This window comes from Camellia sinensis, chromosome 5, assembly GCF_055761805.1.
Source record: "Camellia sinensis isolate YWXY chromosome 5, ASM5576180v1, whole genome shotgun sequence".
Lineage (NCBI taxonomy): Eukaryota > Viridiplantae > Streptophyta > Magnoliopsida > Ericales > Theaceae > Camellia > Camellia sinensis.
Genome location: NC_138965.1, coordinates 110,660,673 through 110,681,528, shown reverse-complemented (window position 1 = coordinate 110,681,528; position 20,856 = coordinate 110,660,673). Strand labels below are relative to the sequence as shown.

Below are 20,856 nucleotides of genomic sequence, written 5' to 3'. Positions count from 1 at the left end.
CAAGAGCTGGTCAGAACAGAGATCAAAAAGTTCGATGTAGTAAGGATAGAACAAATTGGCAGGGAGGAAAACAGCAGAGCAGACGAACTAGCAGGCTTTGCCTCAATGGCAGATGCATCTACCCCTCATCCATTGCTCATCGACTACTTACCAAGACCAATCATAGAAGACCCCGAAGCAGAAGAAGTATGTTGCACAGAACTAGGCCCCTCTTGGATGGATCCCATCATCCTTTTCCTAAAAGACGGCATCCTACCAGAAGAGAAAAAAGAAGCCAACAGAATAAGGGCAAAGTCGTAGCGATTTTGGCTATCTCCATCTTTGGCATTATACAAGAAGTCATTCTCAGGGCCTTACCTAAAGTGCGTTCATCCCAGCAAAGTAGAAGCATTCTTGTTCGAAATACACGAAGGAGTATGCGGAAGCCATCAAGGGGGAAGGTCGCTAGCTTACAGGGCCATTTCACAAGGTTATTGGTGGCCATACATGTAGGCAGACTCAGAGAAATATGTGAAGAAGTGTGAAAAATGCCAGAAATTCGCACATCAAATACATCAACCAGCCAGAGAACTCCTACCATTGACTAGCCCATGGCCTTTCGCAATGTGGGGTTTGGACATCGTAGGACCACTTCCAACAGCGCCCGGCGGCAGGAAGTTCTTTCTCGCGGCAACAGACTACTTCACAAAGTGGGTTGAAGTAGAAGCATTGGCATCAATCAAGGAAAAAGATGTGAAGAAGTTCGTCTGGCAAAACATCATCACTCGATTTGGCATACCAAAGGCCCTAATCTCAGACAATGGCACTCAATTCGATGGCAGAATCTTCAGAAGCTTTTGTGAAGAGTACAAGATAGAGTTCTACAATTCTACACCAGCATATCCTCAAGCGAATGGCCAAGCAGAAGCATCAAATAAAGTCATCTTGGATGGACTAAAGAAAAGACTAGAGAAGGCAAAAGGCAAGTGGGCAGACGAACTTCCTCATGTTTTATGGGCATACCGCACCACACCTCGGCGATCGACAGGAGAAACACCATTCTCCTTAGCTTACGGAATGGAAGCAGTAATCCTATTAGAAGTTGGCCTCCCCACAATTCGAAGCGAAAATTTTGATCCAGACTTAAATGGAGAAGCCATAGCTTTAGAACTCGACCTTGCAGAAGAAAGAAGAGAAAGAGCATTGGTTCACATCGCCACATACCAACGAGAGTTAATCAAAAAATACAACAAAAAGGTGCATCCAAGACAATTCAAGATCGGCGATTGGGTACTGCGCAAAGTAATGGGAAACACCTTGATCCCAGGAGATGGAAAGTTAGGGCCAAACTGGGAAGGTCCTTACAAGGTGGTTGGGTTAGCAGGCAAAGGGGCATACCACCTAGAAGACAAGGATGGCAAGGCAATCCCTAGGCCATGGAATACGGCCAATCTCAAGTTATTTTACTTTTAGCTTTTCTTTTTCAAACATATGTAATTTTTTCTTTCTTCAATAAAACAAGCAATTCTTTTCAGCACAAGTTGTTCTTTGTAAAAGTTAGCTTTAGTAAAGATTAGGTATATTGCAAGCATTCTATTCTAAGTTAGCTGGAAAAACTAACTTAGAGGTTGGCTGGATTAAACCAACACCCTTCCTAAGCCCAGGATAAGGATCCAGGCTGTAGGACGTTTGGTCGGAATAACCAAACATTGTTCTAAGTTAGCTGGAAAAACTAACTTAGAGGTTGGCTGGATTAAACCAACACCCTTGCTAAGCCCAGGATAAGGATCCAGGCTGCAGGACGTTTTGGTCGGAATAACCAAACATTGTTCTAAGTTAGCTGGAAAAACTAACTTAGAGGTTGGCTAGATTAAACCAACACCCTTGCTAAGCCCAGGATAAGGATCCAGGCTGTAGGACGTTTTGGTCGGAATAACCAAACATTGTTCTAAGTTAGCTAGAAAAACTAACTTAGAGGTTGGCTGGAATAAACCAACTCTTGTTACTCTTCAGCCGAAGTAAGGGTATGGCTGAAGAGTGGTTGGCTGGAATAAACCAACACTTGTTACTCTTCAGCCGAAGTAAGGGAATGGCTGAAAAATGGTTGGCTGGAATAAACCAACTCTTGTTACTCTTCAGTCGAAGTAAGGGTATGGCTGAAGAGTGGTGGGCTGGAATAAACCAACTCTTGTCACTCTTCAGCCGAAGTAAGGGTATGGCTGAAGAGTGGTAGGCTGGAATAAACCAACTCTTGTCACTCTAATAAACCAACTCTTGTTACTCTTCAGCCGAAGTAAGGGAATGGCTGAAGAGTGGTTGGCTGAAATAAACCAACACTTGTTACTCTTCAGCCGAAGTAAGGGTACGGCTGAAGAATGGTTGGCTGGAATAAAACCAACTCTTATTACTCTTCAACCGAAGTAAGGGTATGGCTGAAGAAGTGGTTGGCTAAACCAAACTCTGTGTACTCCTCAGCCACAGTAATTATGTCGGCTAAGGAGTGGTTGGCTGGTAAGCATAGTTTAACAAGTAAAAACCGAAATAGAAGTTGGAGTATTAGAAGGCATTACGAAGTACAGGCATACATATCAGAACCGGAATAAGAGTCCAACAAAATTTTCATTCATTGAAGAGCAAGTACAAGAGGAACATAGCCCGGTTACACAGGAAAGGTAACAAAAAAGGAGAAAAAATCAGGAAAAAAGTTCTTCAATTTCGGCGTCAAAAGCCGCATCACCATCAACTTGAAGACCGGTTTCAAGAGGAAGTTCGCTCTCGGTTGCCAGGATGGTTTCGGTTGGAACCACGGTGTCACTTGGCTGTTCAATAGGTAGGTCCTCTACCATGGGCTCCAACCGAAGTGATGGGTCTGCACTAACAACCGGAATGTCTTCAGAAGAGGAGGAGTCATCAGAATCTGAGTCTTCCAGAAACTCTTGTTGCAAGGCACCCGCATACTCCACAAGGGACTTCGGTATAAAGTAAGCTGGAGGGTTGAAGACCTCGGTCTGTTGATCATGACCGAGCTTCTCAACAGCCGCCCTCCAGCCGCACTTGAAGAACAGCTCCTTGGCAGCGTCGCACTGTTTGACATAGGCGTCTTCTGCTTTCTTGTAACCCTGCTTGTACCCCTCCTTTTCGGCTCCCTCCGCGCTCTTTTTTAGTTGAGTTATTTCGGTGTCTTTTCTCTTCTCAAGCTTCACCAACTCCCGCAGATACTTGTCTTTCATAGCGATGGCGGCTTTCTGCTTCTCTGCTTCAGCCGAATTAACCAGATCGGCAAGTCGGCCGTTCTCTGCTTGCATCTCGGCCATTTTCTTTTCAGCTTCTTCTAGCTCGGCCACCTTTGCCTCGGCTTCCGCCATTGCCTGCCTTGTGGTTTTGCTAAGCTCTTGGACCTTCTTGTACGTAATGTTATTTTTTTGAAAGGCCTAACGAAACAAAGGCATCTCTTGAGCCGAAGTAAAAGTTTGGAAAAATCAGAAAGAAAAAGCGGACAGAGCTACTTACCAAAATCATGGACTTCGATGTAGACCGGATTGACTTCATTTCGGTGTTTAATTGCTTTAGGTGGTGCTCCATGTCCTTGGGGAGGCACACACATTTGGCCAGATTAAAGGCCAATTGATGATCCTTTTCAGCAACAACCGAATCAGAAGCTTTGATGTCTCGATCGTTGAAGGTTAGCTTCGGAGCCCATTTTACAGATTCTGCTCGGTCAGTTTGCTCCGGTTGAAGAGTAAGTTGAGGACTTTGGGGGATGGATTCAACCTCATCAACAAGTTGCTGTTCGGTCGATGCAGATCGGGCGTGTTTAGAAGGGCGAGATGAAGAGGGCTGCTGAGAAGGGAGGGCCACAACGGCAGGCAGCGTTTGTACGGATGGTTCTACTTCGGCCCTGGTTGTGGCGGTCAGAAGGGCCCTAACTCTGCTTTTCTTTGCCATTTCTTCCTCAGCGGTTAGTGGGACAAGTCGTATTTCGGGCAAGGTTGGGTCCGGTTCAGGTGCTTCTTCAAGAAGGAAATCAGTCACTCAGGCTTTTCGACGACCGCTATATCTATAGGTCGGCTCGAAGTTTAGAAGCTTTGACCAACTTCTTTCTTTAATCCGTAGTGCGGCTCGAAGTGTGTTCAGATTTGGATAACTATAATGGGAAGCAAGATGAGCTAAGTCTGCAAAAAAGATTCAAACTGTCAGACCGGTTGTGAAATCTGAAACCGAAGTAACAGAAAAACATGTATGAAACCGAAGTAACTCTACCAGGTTCTCCTTTCTTCCAGTTTATACTTCGGCCTGGGATTGGGGCTTGCTGATCTTCAAAATTGCCCGATACCCAGAAGAAGTCATCATCATTAACGTCTTTGTCCGGTGTATCTTTTATTATCTTTTCTCTATGTCGACGTATCCTAAGGTAATAAACCCAGCCGTCATCCTTGGATCCTATGGAGTACTGGTGGAAGATTTCGGCTAAACCAAGGTTCAGGCCTGCTTGGCGGTTTAGCTCGGCTATACCCATTATTATCCGGTATGTATTGGTGGATAGCTGGGTGGGGCATAGTCTGGTTTGCCTAAGGAATTCACAAATTAAAGGTTGGACTAGGAACCTTAGTCCGGTCTCTATTATAGAAAGCAGGGTAAAAGGTACAAAGCCTGTTTCGCCCCATGGTATGATGTCCTTTTTGGCTAGGATAAGGTGTACATCGTCTGGAATGCCATAATCCCTTCGGAATTCGGCCATGCCACCAGGGGTCTCAACTAAATACCTATACTTACCCATTTGTGGTATAAATTAAGAATAAATTAGATCGATGCAACAGTTATGCTCAGTAGCTCGGTTGAGCGCACGGAGGAGTGTCTGGGCAACCTAATTCTGCAAAGTAGAAAACAAAGGGGTTAAGCACAGATCGTTGGACCGTGCTACAAATTAAAAGAAAGGTAAAGAACTCTACTTCGGCTCTACGGACGGGTTCTATCTCGGTTCAGCAAAATGCTGGGTAGCTCGGTTTGAGTTTAAGGCTTGCAAGATCGAGTCTATTTATGAGGTTAGTTGTCTCGGTTTGAACTATGAAGCTTTGTCACTTCGGTTGAGCCCCTAGGGGCAGCTTTCTAAGTTTGGTTCAGAAACTAAGAAAGCTGGCTTAGCCCCAAGGTTTAGCTCGGTTGAAAGACGGGGTTCCTAGTGCAATAAGTGCAAACTTCGTTCGGTGATGTTATTCCGGCTAGAGGAAATCAGGAGTTGGTAACTTTCTGAAACTACTGTTATTCCTACAAGTGGTAGTTCGGTTATTATCTAAAGTGATCTACCTATATGGGGCAAACAGTGCCCTAGTTCGGTTGGAACATGATTTTGGATCAAAATCAAGTTTTTTATGAGATATATAGCATATACTCATACGATGCTGATGGTTTTCCCGTGAAAGTACAGTTGCAAAAACAAAACTATACAAATGTGTTTTGCAAAAAACATACAAAACAAGATATACAGATGCGAAAGCAAGACAGAGCAAGAAGGATAGGCTGGCTTACCAGATTGAAGAGAAGGAGGCTGAAGATGGGAAAATGGCAGCAAAATCAGTCTTCGGAAGCAACGGAAGAACAGCAAGAGCACAGAGAGAGAAGATGAAGAATAGTAAAGGTGAATGGTTCAAAGGCAGGATGATTGTTTTGTGGAAAGAGAGAGAGGGCGAGAACTGTTCAAAAATTGCGAAACACGAAGACGGCGTTGACAGCTGCCTTCTACGAATGGGAGCATGCCACGTGTATACGGAAAGGGAAGCGTTACAGTCGTGATTGAAGAGACGTTTTAACCGGACAAAGTAAAACCCTAGGTAAAATTAGTTCGGCTGGAGAGGCTAAAAGGTTTTTAGCTCGGCTGGAAGGGCTTAATAATTTCAGCTCGGTTAGTGGACTAGTAATCCCAATCATGCTGTGCAGATGGAATTAAGGGGCAATTGAGAGGGTAATTTTTGGTAAAAATTGGACCGAGCTGTGTGATGGGAATTGTGGCCCAAAGTGCCAAGGACTGGGTGAAAAAAACCGCAAAGTTATTCCGGCCCAGGAGAAGTATAGTTACTCCGGCCCAGGAGAAGAGTAGTTACTCCGGCCCAGGAGAGGTATGGTTACTCTGGCTCAAGAATATGTAAAGCTACTCCGGTCCAGAGGCAACTTGAAGTAAGTCCGGCCTCACATTTAGTCCGGTCGTGACATATTATGGTTAGATCGGTCAGAGCTTTCTACTTGGAAGCTTGGTCTAAACACACCATGGTTGAACAGGAGAAAGCCGAGATAAGGAGCAGGAGGAGAAAACCGAGCTAAGGATAGTTCGGCCTTCTCTGTGGCTCAGCATAGCCAGTGTTATTTCGGTCATGTGGTAGTTCGGTCATGATGAAAACCATCCCACTTGGTTTAAGCAGTGGGGGGGTGTAAAAGGATAAGCATTATCCTTAGGAGTATGAATCCTAGGAGGACTGTGCATGGAGGAGTACAAGTCCTACTAGGATTGTGCCACTCAAAACCTATAAAAGCTCACAAACATCACCTTGGAGGAGGTAACAGAACATAACACCACATACAATTTTGTTTTCTGAACACATTGAGCTTTGTCTATTTGTCAAGTTTTCTGACTTAGGCATCAGAAAGGTTTCCGGCACACACCCGCCGGCTAGCTCACGTTTGTGTTTTCAGGTGACAAAGCGACGTCGTACGGAGGAGCTGTGGCTGTAGTAGACTGAACCAGATTTTTTTCAGCTTCTGATGGTTTAACCATTACTGGCTAACCAAGAAGAGGCTGGCTAGAGAGTGCTATTGCCATAGGGACTGGCATTGCATCAAAAAATTCAATATAACTACAAAGAAGCTGCATTAGCATCTAGATGGTACTAAGAAGGGAAATGGACATTGATTAGATGTGAAAGTGAATACAATAATAAGATTAACAAATGATACTGCCCAGTCTAAACATATTTTTTTCCTTTTTTGGAGGTGGGTGGGGAATATATTATTAACCACACCATCAAACCCACTAACTTGCAGGGGATACAATAAGCAATAAATGGAATGGACCATTATGACTTATAGAATATACCAGCAGTATACAATTTAATGAACTTGAATCGTACAATCAAACATTCTCTAATTGTTATTGATCAAATATCTATTAATGCGTGGAAGCACTAGAGAAAGTAAACAACTTCCACTAATAACTGAAATATGAGACATCAAAGCAAATACCATCCTTCACCAAAAAAAAAAAATGTCCTTCAGTTTTTTTCCACAATATTTACCCTTAATATTTTAAAATCACTAGAATAATACAAATCCATTAATAGCTACGCAATGTTTAAAACATTTCTCCATTACCGAAACCAAATTTTAACCAATGCAATTTCATGAAGCCCATCCCCAAAACCAAAAAAAACAACTTGGCGAGTTTACATTGTGTGGGGGAGGAGGGTGAAAGAGAAGGGCAGGGGGTCATCATCTATCTTACAAAGCATTGGACTTGACCTTACTGTAATTTTGTTAGCCCATAATTACTTGTCAATTTAGCATGTAGACTTTTTCAATATGATTAGTGTGCCTTTTGCTCTGTCATCTTCACTTGTTGATAATAGCCTTAGTTGTTAAAAGAAGTGTAGACTTCTATCTTTGACCTCATTACGAGATGACAAACCTCCACTAATGATAGAATTAAAATAGTTATAGCATAATAAAAAATTAAATTGAGATAATTTTTTGGCTATGGAAGGAAAAATTGAACTTACCCAACTCTCTTGGAATGACTTGAATTGCGGTCCATTATAAGGCGTACATCTCAGACCTGGAACTGTAATTCAACGGTATTAGAAATACTCAACATAAACCTCAGGGGGTGTCAATGTAATTTACCCCCTTTTTTTAACCTTTTGAAAGGTATAGACATTCTTCTAACCAATCTACATTTAAAAAAAATAACCATTGAACTAACTACAATCACATTTTTCTCTTTGTGAGTGTTTATATTTATCTAACTTCAATCATATTAAAAAATCAAACTACAATTTTTTTTTTTTTTTTGGCTAGACCAAATACAAATAAAAAAAGGAGATAACTTCAATCATACAAATCACAAATATTTTTATGCTATCTAACTACAATCATATTTTTTTCATAATAAAAAAAATTAATTATAAAGAAGAACCGTTAAAATGATTAAATCACATTAAAAAAAAAACCATTGAACAAACTACAATCACATCACATTTTTCTCACAATAAAAAAAATAAATGAAAAAAAAAACCATTGAACTAACTACTATACAATCACATTAAAAAAAGAATCATTGAACAAACTACAATCATATCACATTTTTCCCATAATAAAAAAAATAAATGAAAAAAAAGAACCATTAAACTAATTATAATACAATCACATTAAAAAAAAAAAAAAAGAACCATTGAACTAACTATAATCACATTAAAAAAAAGAACTGTTGAACTAACTACAAACACATTTTTCTCTTTATGAGTGTTTATATTTATCTAACTTCAATCATATTAAAAAATCAAATTATAATTTTTTTTTGCTAGACCAAATACAAATAAAAAAATGAGATAACTTTAATCAAAAGAACCATTAAAATAGTACACAAAAGAAGAAATTGCTAAACCAAATACAAATTATAATTTTTTTTTTTTGCTAGACCAAATACATCAAAAAATGAGATAACTTCAATTATACAAATCACAAACATTTTTATGCTATCTAATTACAATAATATTTTTTTCATAATAAAAAATATAATTGTAAAGAAGAACCATTAAAATAGTAAATAAAACGATTAAATAATTATGAGGGGGGTTTTGACCAAATCTCCCAAAAGACATGGGGATTTGGAGAAATTAATAAATGCTGAGGTTTTTTTTTAAATAAAAAAACTAGAAAATTATGATTGAGATATTAGACCTCCCACAAGGCTTGTGGCTTAAAAACCTCCTTTTGCTTAATATATAGTATAGACTAGCATATCACCCGTACTATGAACGGATTGTGTTTACGATTATCTATATACGTGAATTGTGATTTTTAAATGTTTTATTTTTTTATTTTAAATGTCTTGTTTTTTTCTTTTTTTTATATTATATTAAAGTTTAATATTTTGATAATAATCATGTGTGTTGGACTTTTCAAGGAATTAAATGTCTTTTCTTTTTTATTATATTATATTAAAGTTTAATATTTTAATAATAATTATATATGTTGGACTTTTCAAGAAAATTTTTTTATACTTATTTTTAATGCATTAAAGTATTATTATAAGGAATAATAATCATATGTGTTGAGACTTTTCAAAAAATTCATATGTGTTGGATTTCAAAAAAAAAATTTATACTTGTTCTTAATGAATTAAAGTGTTATTATGAGGGTAAGGCTTAGGGTTGGGAGAAGTTAATAAATGTTAAGATTTTTTTTTTTAAATCAAAAAATCAGGAAATTTAAATTGAGAAATTGAAACTCCCACAAAATTTGGGGTTAAAAATCTCCTTTCTATACTATATATTAAACAAAAGAGAATTTTTAATTGAAAGACTAATTCATTTCATATAAATAAAACGGAGAGAGAGAGAGAATGGGAATTGAATTTGACAGACAGCAATTATTATAATTTATATTATAAATTGAAGAACAGGCGATGTCGTCGTGTCGTGTGCATGTATAAATACATACATACATACAAATGCATACAAAAGGTAAAGTTGATAAAAAAATGTTTATGGTGAGTTACTGGTGGTAACAAACTCAGATAGAGATAGCACATGTATCAATCAAATGCCACCGAAACCCAGAGAGAGAGAGAGAGAGAGCAGACCTGAGAGTGATAGGGGGGAGGAGAAGCAGCAGCGATGGGGTTTATGGGCAAAAAAAGGAGTGCTGGGGAGGAGATGAGACATGATGGATGCTTCCTTCCTATTCCTCTGTTCCTCTATTCCTCTGCCTCTTCCTCTTCCACGGACCCCGATGCCTTTAATATATAGACCTTCAATTTCGTCATTTCCATTCTTAAATTGCTAACCTATCTATACACGAAATAATTATAAATATTTATATTTATTTTAATTTCTTTTAATATATAAATTATATTTTTAAAATTTTTTTATAAAAATAATTTAATAATCTTATCACTAATCATAGTGTATAAGAGAAATTAAAAAAACTACTACAGTAACTATATACAGGTTGTATCTATAATCATTTGTATGAGGAGATTTTAAATGCTAATCAGATATTTTGACCAAATCAATAAATGCAGCCATGTGGATTGAAAAAAGTTAATAAATGTTGATCATAAGATATTGACCAAATCGATAAATGCTGAGTTTTTTTTTTAAATCAAAAATTTAGAAAATTAAGATTGAGATATTGGAGCTCCCACAAAACTTGAGGTTTAGAAACTCTATTTTCCTCAATAAATTTACAATTATCTATATATGTGAATTGCGATTTTTAAATGTCTTCTTTTTTTCCTTTTTTTATATTATATTAAAGTTTAATATTTTGATAATAATCATATGTGTTGGACTTTTCAAAGAATTAAATGTCTTTTTTTTATTATATTATATTAAAGTTTAATATTTTGATAATAATTATATGTGTTGGACTTTTAAAGAAATTTTTTTTTAATGTTTGTTCTTAATGCATTAAAGTGTTATTACGAGGGATAATAATTATATGTGTTGGGACTTTTCAAGAAATTCATATGTGTTAGATTTCAAAGAATTTTTTTCATGCTTGTACTTAATGCATTAAAGTATTATTATGAGGGTAAGACTTGGGGGTTGTGAGAAGTTAATAAATGCTAAGGTTTTTTTTTTTTTTAATCAAAAAACTAAGAAATTTAGATTGGGAGATTGGACCTCCCACAAGCCTTGGGGTTAAAAACTCCCTTTTACTTAATATATAGTATAGATTAAGCAAAAGGGAATTTTTAACCCAAGTCTTGTGGAAGTTCCAATCTCCCAATCTAAATTTCTTAATTTTTTGATTTAAAAAAAAAAAAAAACCTTAGCATTTATTAATCTTACCCTTATAATAACACTTTAATGTATTAAGAACAAGCATAAAAAAAAATTCTTTGAAATCCAATACATATGAATTCATTGAAAAGTTCCAACACATATGATTATTATCCCTCATAATAACACTTTAATGCATTAAAAACAAGCATAAAAAAAATTTCTTGAAAAGTCCAACACATATGATTATTATCAAAATATTAAAGTTTAATATAATATAATAAAAAACAGAACACATTTAATTCCTTAAAAAGTCCAACACATATGATTATTATCAAAATATTAAAATTTAATATAATATAAAAAAGGAAAAAAAAAGACATTTAAAAAAAAACATTTAAAAATCGCAATTCACATATATAGATAGTTGTAAATATATTAAGGAAAATGGGATTTTTAAACCCCAAGCCTTGAGGGAGCTCAAATCTCTTAATCTTAATTTTCTAAATTTTTGATTTAAAAAAAAAAAACCTCAACATTTATTGATTTGGTCAAAATCCCTTGATCAACGTTTGTTAACTTTTTCCAATCCACATGCCTGAATTTATTGATTTGGTCAAAATCCTTGATTATCATTTAAAATCCCCTCATACAAATAATTATAGATACATAAGATTGTTAAATTATTTTTATAAAAAATCTTAAAAAACATAATTTATATATTAAAAAAAATATAAATACCTATAATTATCCCGTGCATAGCACGGGTGATAGGCTAGTTCCTTAATAGATAGATAGATAGATAGATAGATAGATAGATTTAATAAGAATTTATGTTTGTTTTAGATATTTTTTTAATATACAAATTATTTTTTTTAAGATTTTTTTATAAAAATAATTTAACAATCTCGTCACTAGCCATAGTGTATGAGAGAAGTTGAAAAGGGCGTAGCAGTAGATATAGGAGAAGTCAAAAAGTGGGTTGGGAGAAGTCAATAAATGTTGAGCTTTTTTTTTTTAAATAAATAAATCATGAAATTTAGATTGGAATATTGGAGCTTCCACAGGGCTTGGGGTTAGAAACCCCATTTTCCATAATATATAGAAGATATAGATAGATAGATAGATAGATAGATTTAATAAAAATTTATGTCTGTTTTAGATATTTTGGATGAGATCTTATAAAAAAAAAGTGTAGACATGAATGCCCTCCTATTTTATTATGTTTATAATTATCTATATATGTGAATTGTGATTTTTAAATATTTTTTTTAAATGTCTTCTTTTTTTTCTTTTTTATATTATATTAAAATTTAATATTTTGATAACAATCATATGTGTTGGACTTTTCAAGGAATTAAATGTCTTTTTTTTATTATATTATATTAAAGTTTAATATTTTGATAATAATTATATGTGTTGAACCTTTCAAGAAATTTTTTTATGTTTGTTCTTAATGCTTTAAAGTGTTATTATGAAGGATAATAATCATATGTGTTGGAACTTTTCAAGGAATTCATATGTGTTGGATTTTAAAGAAATTTTTTTTATGCTTGTTCTTAATGCATTAAAGTGTTATTATGAGGGTAAAACTTGGGAGTTGAGAGATGTTAATAAATGCTAAGATTTTTATTTTTTTTAAATCAAAAAATCAAGAAATTTAGATTGAGAGATTGAAGCTCCCACAAGGCTTGGGATTAAAAACCCCATTTTGCTTAATATATAGTATAGATAGATAGATAGATATATCTTCTTTTTTTTTATTTTTATTTTTGTGTGGTTTCTATTCGGGTATTTTTTTTCAATTTATTTAAGATGGAGTTGTGGGTATCTTTTTTTTAAAATTTAATTTATCTGTGATTTTCATTTGTTTTTAATTATTATTATTTAGGTAAGTTATGATGTGAGTTAGATATGTGATAGACATGTAAGTTTTATTGATTTAAAGTTTATTTAGATAAACTTTAAAGATTTTTTTTTTTATGAGGGTAAAACTTGGGAGTTGGGAGATGTTAATAAATGCTAAGATTTTTATTTTTTTTAAATCAAAAAATCAAGAAATTTAGATTGGGAGATTGGAGCTCCCACAAGGCTTGGGATTAAAAACCCTATTTTGCTTAATATATAGTATATATAGATAGATAGATATATCTTCTTCTTTTTTTTTTTTGGTGTGGTTTCTATTCGGGTATTTTTTTTTCAATTTATTTAAGATGGAGTTGTGGGTATCTTTTTTTTAAAATTTAATTTATCTGTGATTTTCATTTGTTTTTAATTATTATTATTTAGGTAAGTTATGATGTGAATTAGATATGTGATAGACATGTAAGTTTTATTGATTTAAAGTTTATTTAGATAAACTTTAAAGATTTTTTTTTTAGTTTTTTAGTTTTTTTGGTTATGTTATAATGTAATATATAAAATATAGGTAGATATCTACAACTTTAAAAGAAAATATTATCTGATTTTTTGGGGAAGAGAAAATGAATGCAAGTTTTAATATTTTTTTTTGAAAATTTGTGAGAGAGATTAGGAGGGAGAGATTATGAAATATGTTTGTTATTAAATAAATAAATTAGTCAATAGTTTTTTTTAATCTATTTTGTAAATTAAAAATCAATATTTTTGGAAAATTGATTAATTTGTCCTATTAAGTGATTTAAAATTTTGATAGATATACATAAAAAAAATACATAATTATATTATTAAATCATAATTCAAATTTAGATGTTATATCTTTTTGAGATTTATAGCTAAATTCTTATCTTTTTATTTTTTATTTTTGTGTGTAACCATAGTATATGGGAGAAATTGAAAAGGGTGTTGCAATAATTATGAGAGAAGTCAAAAGGGATTGTGGGTTGGGAGAAGTCAATAAATACTGAGGTTGGGTTGGGAGAAGTCAATAAATGTTGAGGTTTTTTTTTTTTTAAATCAAAAAATTAGAAAATTAGGATTAGGAGATTGAAGTTCCCACAGGCCTTGGGGTTAAAAACCTCCTTTTGCTTAATATATAGTATAGATATATATATATATATATATATAGATATAGATAAATAAATAGATATAGATCGATAGATAGATAGATAGATATAGATATAGATAGATAGATAGATATAGATCGATAGATAGATAGATATAGATATGGCACATACCATTTATATGACACAAGGACCAAAGTACCGGGACAACTGCTGCAATTTGCTCTCATCTAAATTAAAGGGATTTAAAAAGTTAAAAAAAAAAAAAAGAACAAAAAATTATAATATTAAAAAATGTTCACTAAAAACATATAGATTAAAAATTAAAAATTAATTATTGTAAACTCCATACTAAACAAGGTAATGTTTTCTATTAATTTGAAAATTAAAAAATTATTATTAATTTTTCCTCTGTTTTTTTTTTCTCACAAAAAAAAATAGCTACATTAATTATTTTCTTTTTTTTTTTTTTTTTTTTTTGTGGAGAGGGGTTTTGACCTGTGATTTTTCTAAAATGGGTGTTCTAGACGGAAATGGTAGAGTTGGTTCAGACAATAAGAAAAAGTGCTTATGCAAGAGGTGCCTTCACTATGAGCAAGAATAGTCAGTTTTGCATAAGGTGCCTTCTTGTATAATAGCTTCAATACTGGTATGCATGAAGGGCTTAAGTGTGAGACGTATAAGAGGGGCTTTAGCGCGAAAATAGAAGAAATGGTTTACAGAGTGTCTTCTTGCTTCACGACTTCAATACTTGTGAGAGAGGAGTAGGCTCAAGTGCGAGAGAGAAATGAGGGTTTGTAGGAAGTGTCTTCTTGGGTCACGACTTGAGTGTCCGTGCACATGAAAATGAGTGATAAGGGTCAGAGTGTGTCTCTTGGGGTCACGGTTTTAGTGCTCCGAAACACAAAACCATAGCATATTAATAAAGAGAAATAATTAGTGAAAAAATGTTTTTGTCTTCTTAAATACAAGAACAGAGAATTTATTATTGGTGATGAAATATTTTTGTCTTCCACAACATAACCTTATGAAATGAAAAATATATTCATTGTGCAATCAATCAGAATTTATTAGTGACTAAATATTTTCATCTCCCACAACTTATTCTTCCAAGACAAAAATATATTTGTCGCTCATTTAATAGAAAGATGAAACGACATCGTTTGCATGATGGAGTGTTTATTGGTGACGAAACATATTCGTCTTCCATAACTTCTCATTCCTAGACAAAAATATATTTGTCGCCTAATAAATGGAAATATGCAACGACATCGTTTAATAGATAGGGAATTTATTGGTGACGAATTACGTTCGTCACAAAAAATATATATATTTTGTGACAAAAATGTTCGTCTCCAATGAGCTAAAATAATTCGCGCCAAAGCAAATAAAATTGGCGCCTAAATTTTGCAGATGAAATTTTTTTTCGTCTCCTATACGTTTGAGAAAAAATAAAACAAACGACAAAATTAATATTTTATCATCTTTGGGTTAAATTTTAAGACAAAAAAAAATTCGTCACCAAATTTTGTCACAATAGCCTAGATTTCTTGTATTTTGTTTCCTTGTTTAATTATTATTATTATTTTTTTCATATTGTGGTGAGGGGTTTACTATGAGAAATAATAATAGCTTTGCACAAAATGTCTTCTTGGATAATAATGTTTGCATGCACAAACGGCGAGAATAGAGGAGCTTTAGTGCGAAATAGAAGAGATGGTTTATAGAGATTATTTTCTTGAGTCACAGCTTCAATACTTGTGAGAGAGGAGACTCAAGTGTGAGATAGAAACGAGGGTTTGTAGCGGGTGTCTTTTCGGGTCACGACTTTAGTATTTGTGTGTGTGTGAAAGTAAGTGATTAAGGTGAGAGTGATCTCTTAGTTTCTGACGACATTTTAATAAAGAGAAATAATTAGGGATAAAATATTTTCGTCTCAAACTCATATGTTCGTTGCCTAATCAACAAAAATACAAAGGGATGGAGAATTTATTGGTGATGAAATATTTTCGTCTCCTTCAACTTAACCTTATGAGACGAAAATATATTTGTCGCACAATCACTCAAAATGCAACACGACACATGGAGAATTTATTAACGACGAAATATTTTCGTCTCCCAAAACATATCCTTCCGAGACAAAAATATATTTGTCGCCTAATTAATAGAAAGATAAAATGAGCATGAAGAGTTTATTGGTGACGAAATATTTTTGTCTCCCATAACTTATCCTTCCCAGCCAAAAAAATATATTTGTCACCAAATAAATAAGAAAATGAAACGACATCGTCTAATAAGTTTCGAATTTATTGGTGACGAATTCCTTTTGTCGCAAAAAACTTTAAAATTTGTGACAAAAATGTTCGTCTCTAATGAGCTAAAATAATTGGCGCCAACAAGAAAAAAAATTGGAGCCTCTTTTTTTTTCTGATGAATTTATTTTTTCGTCTCCTACAGTTTTGAGAAGAATTAAAAGAAACGACAAAAGTAATATTTGGTCATGTTTGGGTTACATTCTAAAACGAAAACAAATTTTATCACCAAATTTTAAAAATTAATTATTGAAAACTCCATACTAAACAAGATAATGTTTTCTATTAATTTTGAAAATTACAAATTTTTTATTTTTTGTTTCTCTGTATTTTTTCTCACAAAAAAATAGCTACATTAATTATCTTTTTTTTTTTTTTTTTTTTTTGTGGAGAGAGGTTTTGACCTTTGATTTTTCTGAAATAGGTGTTCTAGACGGAAAGGGTAGAGTTGGTTCAGACAATGAGAAAAAGTGCTTGCGTACATAGGGTGCCTTATTGGATAATAGCTTCAATGTTGGCATGCCTGAAGGGCTTAAGTGTGAGACAGAAGAGAGGGGCTTTTGCGCGAAATAGAAGAAATGGTTTATAGAGTGTCTTCTTGAGTCATGACTTCAATACTTGTGAGAGAGGAGTAGACTCAAGTGCGAGAGAGAAATGAGGGTTTGTAGAAAGTGTCTTCTTGGGTCACGACTTCAAGGTCCGTGTACATGAAAATGAGTGATAAGCGTTAGAGTGTATCTCTTGGGGTCACAGTTTCAATACTTCGAAACACAAAACCATGGCATTTTAATAAAGAGAAATGATTAGTGATAATATATTTTTGTATCCTTCAATACCAGAACAAAGAATTTATTATTGGTGATGAAATATTTTTTTCTTCCACAACTTAACTTTATGAGATGAAAAATGTATTCATCACGCAATCAATTAGAATTTATTAGTGACGAAATATTTTCGTCTCCCACAACTTATTCTTCTGAAACAAAAATATATTTGTCGCCTATTTAATAGAAAGATGAAATGACATTGTTTGCATGATGGAGTGTTTATTAATGACGAAATATTTTCGTCTTCCATAACTTATCCTTCCCAGACAAAAATATATTTGTCGCCTAATAAATGGAAATATGCAACGACATCGTTTAATAGGTATGGAATTTATTGGCGACGAATTACGTTCGTCACAAAAAAAATTATATTTTGTGACAAAAATATTCGTCTCCAATGAGCTAAAATAATTCGCGCCAATGCAAATGAAATTGGCGCCTCATTTTTGCACACAAAATTTTGTTTTCGTCACCTATAATTTTGAGAAAAAATAAAACAAACGACAAAATTAATATTTCGTCATCTTTGGCTTAAATTTTAAGACAAAAAAAAATTCATCACCAAATTTTGTCACAATAGCCTAGATTTCTTGTATGTTTTATTGATTTTAAGCATTTGGTGACGAAATTTGGTTTTCCTCTCTAAAAATAATACATTTGGAGACGAAATTATTTCCTCTCTAAATTTTTTTACAATGGTGACGACAAATTTCATCTCCAAAATGGCGCCAAATCTTCCACAAAATTTTCCAAGGGCGGGAAATTGTTTTGTGACGAAAAATAAAATTTAGAGACGAATAAAATTTTCGTCACCTATTGTTTTATTTGATTTTAAGCATTTGGTGACAAAATTTGGTTTTCGTCTCTAAAAATAGTACAATTGGAGGCGAAATCTTATTTTCATCACTAAAACATGTATATTTGGAGACGAACTATTTTTTCGTCACGTGTTTTTGTCACCATAGATCTTTTTTGTTGTAGTGCGAGAACTTGGTGCTAATTATCAGTTTCACTAACCCAATAATGTTATATCAGTAGTTGACATTTTTCATGTTCACTTTTTAGGGGCTGGCTATTTATTCGGGTTTGTCTTTCATGTGGAATTGTTCTCTCTTTCCTTTGCCATAAAATTTATGGGCAACATATGTTTGTTCAATTACAAACAAATTTACTATTAATCGTCACAAATGGTAAATGATAACAAGTATAAACTATATGTGTTGTGAATAGTAGAATGATGTAACCATAGTTGCATTGAGCAAAACCATGATGTAAATATTAACATGAACGCAATACAATACAGAACAAAATAACAAAAGTTAAATACATGGTGTCAACATTGACATTGACTATACATCATGCCACTAATTCATGTATCTGGCAAATGAACAAAATTTTGGTAGTTCAAATAATTTGATCACCATCATTAGCACCAACAACAACAACAACCAAAAAGGTGGGGGAATAACAGATAAAATACGAAATAATATCATATTACAATTATTAAACTAACAAGGTATATAGATGATGTGAATGTTCACAATCAAATATATGGCGTGAATATTCACATGGCCCATATTTTATGTTACTTTTTTATTTTTTATGAAAAAATACTCAAAAATTGCGGGTCTAAATTATTTGATCACCATCAACAATCAACAACACTAACAAGGCCAACATTCACAAAAGGAGGAAAAAGAGTTGCAATATTACAAAATAATAGCATATTACAATGAATCAACAAGAATGATAACCACATGATGTAAATATTCACATCAGTTCATTATATTCAAACTTAAAAGGAGAACACAACAACACTATTTATCAAATAGTTGTTTTGGAATTCACGTTGAACGTCCTTACGTTTGTTCCTCATTTTGGTTAATTATACACGTTGCCTGATGTGAACTTTCGCAAAGCTGTGTCTTCAAATCGTCAGCACTAATCGAACACCAACGGGTCGGCCACGAATGAATAACAATTTTGTGTAATCTGAACAGAAGTAACAAGGAGAAGACAAATATTGCTACTAGTAACATGTTGTCGTATGGAGTGGCAATCTATCTCAATATACTTTGTGCAATCATGGAAGACATTGTTATGTGTAATCTGAATAGCACTCTGGTTGTCACAATAAAAATTGGTGGCAGCAGAATGAGAAACTCCCATATCAAAAAAAAGCCAACAAGGCCACACAAGCTCTTGAGCACTGTTAGCAAGAGCACAATACTCAGCCTTGGTACTAAAACGAGCAACAAGAGTTTGCCTCGTGCTACGCTAGGCAATGAGAGAGTTGCCCAAGAAAAAACATAACCCAGTAGTGGAACAATAGCCAGTAAGATCCCCTGTCCAATCTGTATTAGAAAATACTTATAGTTGTAAAGAAGACTGAGCGGAGTAGTAAAGACCATGAAACACAGTGCCTTTGAAATAGCGCAAAATGTGAACCAGAGCATCATAATGTGGAGAGCGGGGAGCAGCTATGAATTAACTGACAATGTGAACAACATAAGCAATATTCCATGTCAAGGATGTTTTGTTATTTTGTTTTTGTCTATCTGTTCATTGGGCTAAGTCCTTTATGATACTACATGTATAGTGATGTAAGACTTCAGAAAGTTTGACGTCCCTTATGTATGTATATATTTCAGTTTTGGAATTTATGTTCCATGTATGTTTGCACAGTTCTATGGACTATGTATGTTTCTATATTTGCTTCTGCAACCTCTCTATTATTATGATATTCAGATCAAAGGCCTTTGGTAATCCCAAGATTACTGGTTGGTTATGACGCTAAACCAATAGGAGCGAGTTTGGGTCGTGACAATCATACATTAAGTCTTAATTCATCTTATAGATGAATTCTCTTATAAGATCTGGAGTGAGTCCAAGTCAAATAATGTGTGTTTTTTTATGCCAACGATATCACAATCAGAAAACAAATGCTTTTATGGCTAGTATGGATGGGTAGTCCTAGTTTTTCCAAAGCTTAGAGATGCTCTCTCTCAATATATATATTGACATCTTCTATTTCTTCTAAATATTTATCTATCATGTTGTTTCAACATGATCTTTATTTGTTAAAATAGTGGTCAATAGTGGGAACTAATATTTTTATATTGATTTTGATTTTGATAAGTGTCATGAAATAAATGGTGTTCAGTAACCTCTCCATTGGCCCTGTTTGGTAGAATTGTGGGAAAGTGATTATAGATTATAACTTAACAGATTATAATTTATAGCTGTGAACATAAGCTGTTAACCTATTTGGTGCAGCTGTGGGATTATGGATTTAAGCAGCAAAGTAGTATTTGGTTGATAAACTATAAAATAGCTTTTTACTATATAATTGTCCTTTTTGCCCTTATATAATATAAAAATGATAATTTTGTCATTTTTTTTTTCAGTTTTAATTTAAAAAAATTATTTCATTAATAAAAGTTAATATAATTACTATTAATTAGTATCAATTAATATAAAAATTGATACATTTGATAAAAATGTAATGGAAGTATTATTGTAACAATTTTTTTCATTATAAATTAATTAGTATCAATTAATACTAAAATTATTAATTAGTATCAATAAATGGCTTAATTAGTCTCAATTAATACTAAAATTATTAATTAGTATCAATTAATATTAACAATTAATTTTGTTGTTCCTTATTTATTTATTTTCCTTATTTATTTATTTTTTCTTTTCTTCTCTTAATTTTTTTTTTGTTTTTCTTCATTTTATTTTATTTTCTTTAGTTTATAGTTTA

At 33.5% G+C, this 20,856-nt stretch overlaps 1 long non-coding RNA gene across 1 annotated transcript; it reads right to left on the bottom strand.

The window, feature by feature from the left end:
• Nucleotides 1–6,709: 6,709 nt before the first annotated feature.
• LOC145788770 (uncharacterized) lies at nucleotides 6,710–10,010 on the bottom strand. The gene is made up of 3 exons (XR_014329997.1): nucleotides 9,827–10,010; nucleotides 7,743–7,804; nucleotides 6,710–6,824 (listed from the first exon to the last, which is right to left on the bottom strand). It is a non-coding gene; the product is annotated as an uncharacterized LOC145788770 (long non-coding RNA).
• Between the last annotated feature and the right edge of the window lie 10,846 nt (nucleotides 10,011–20,856).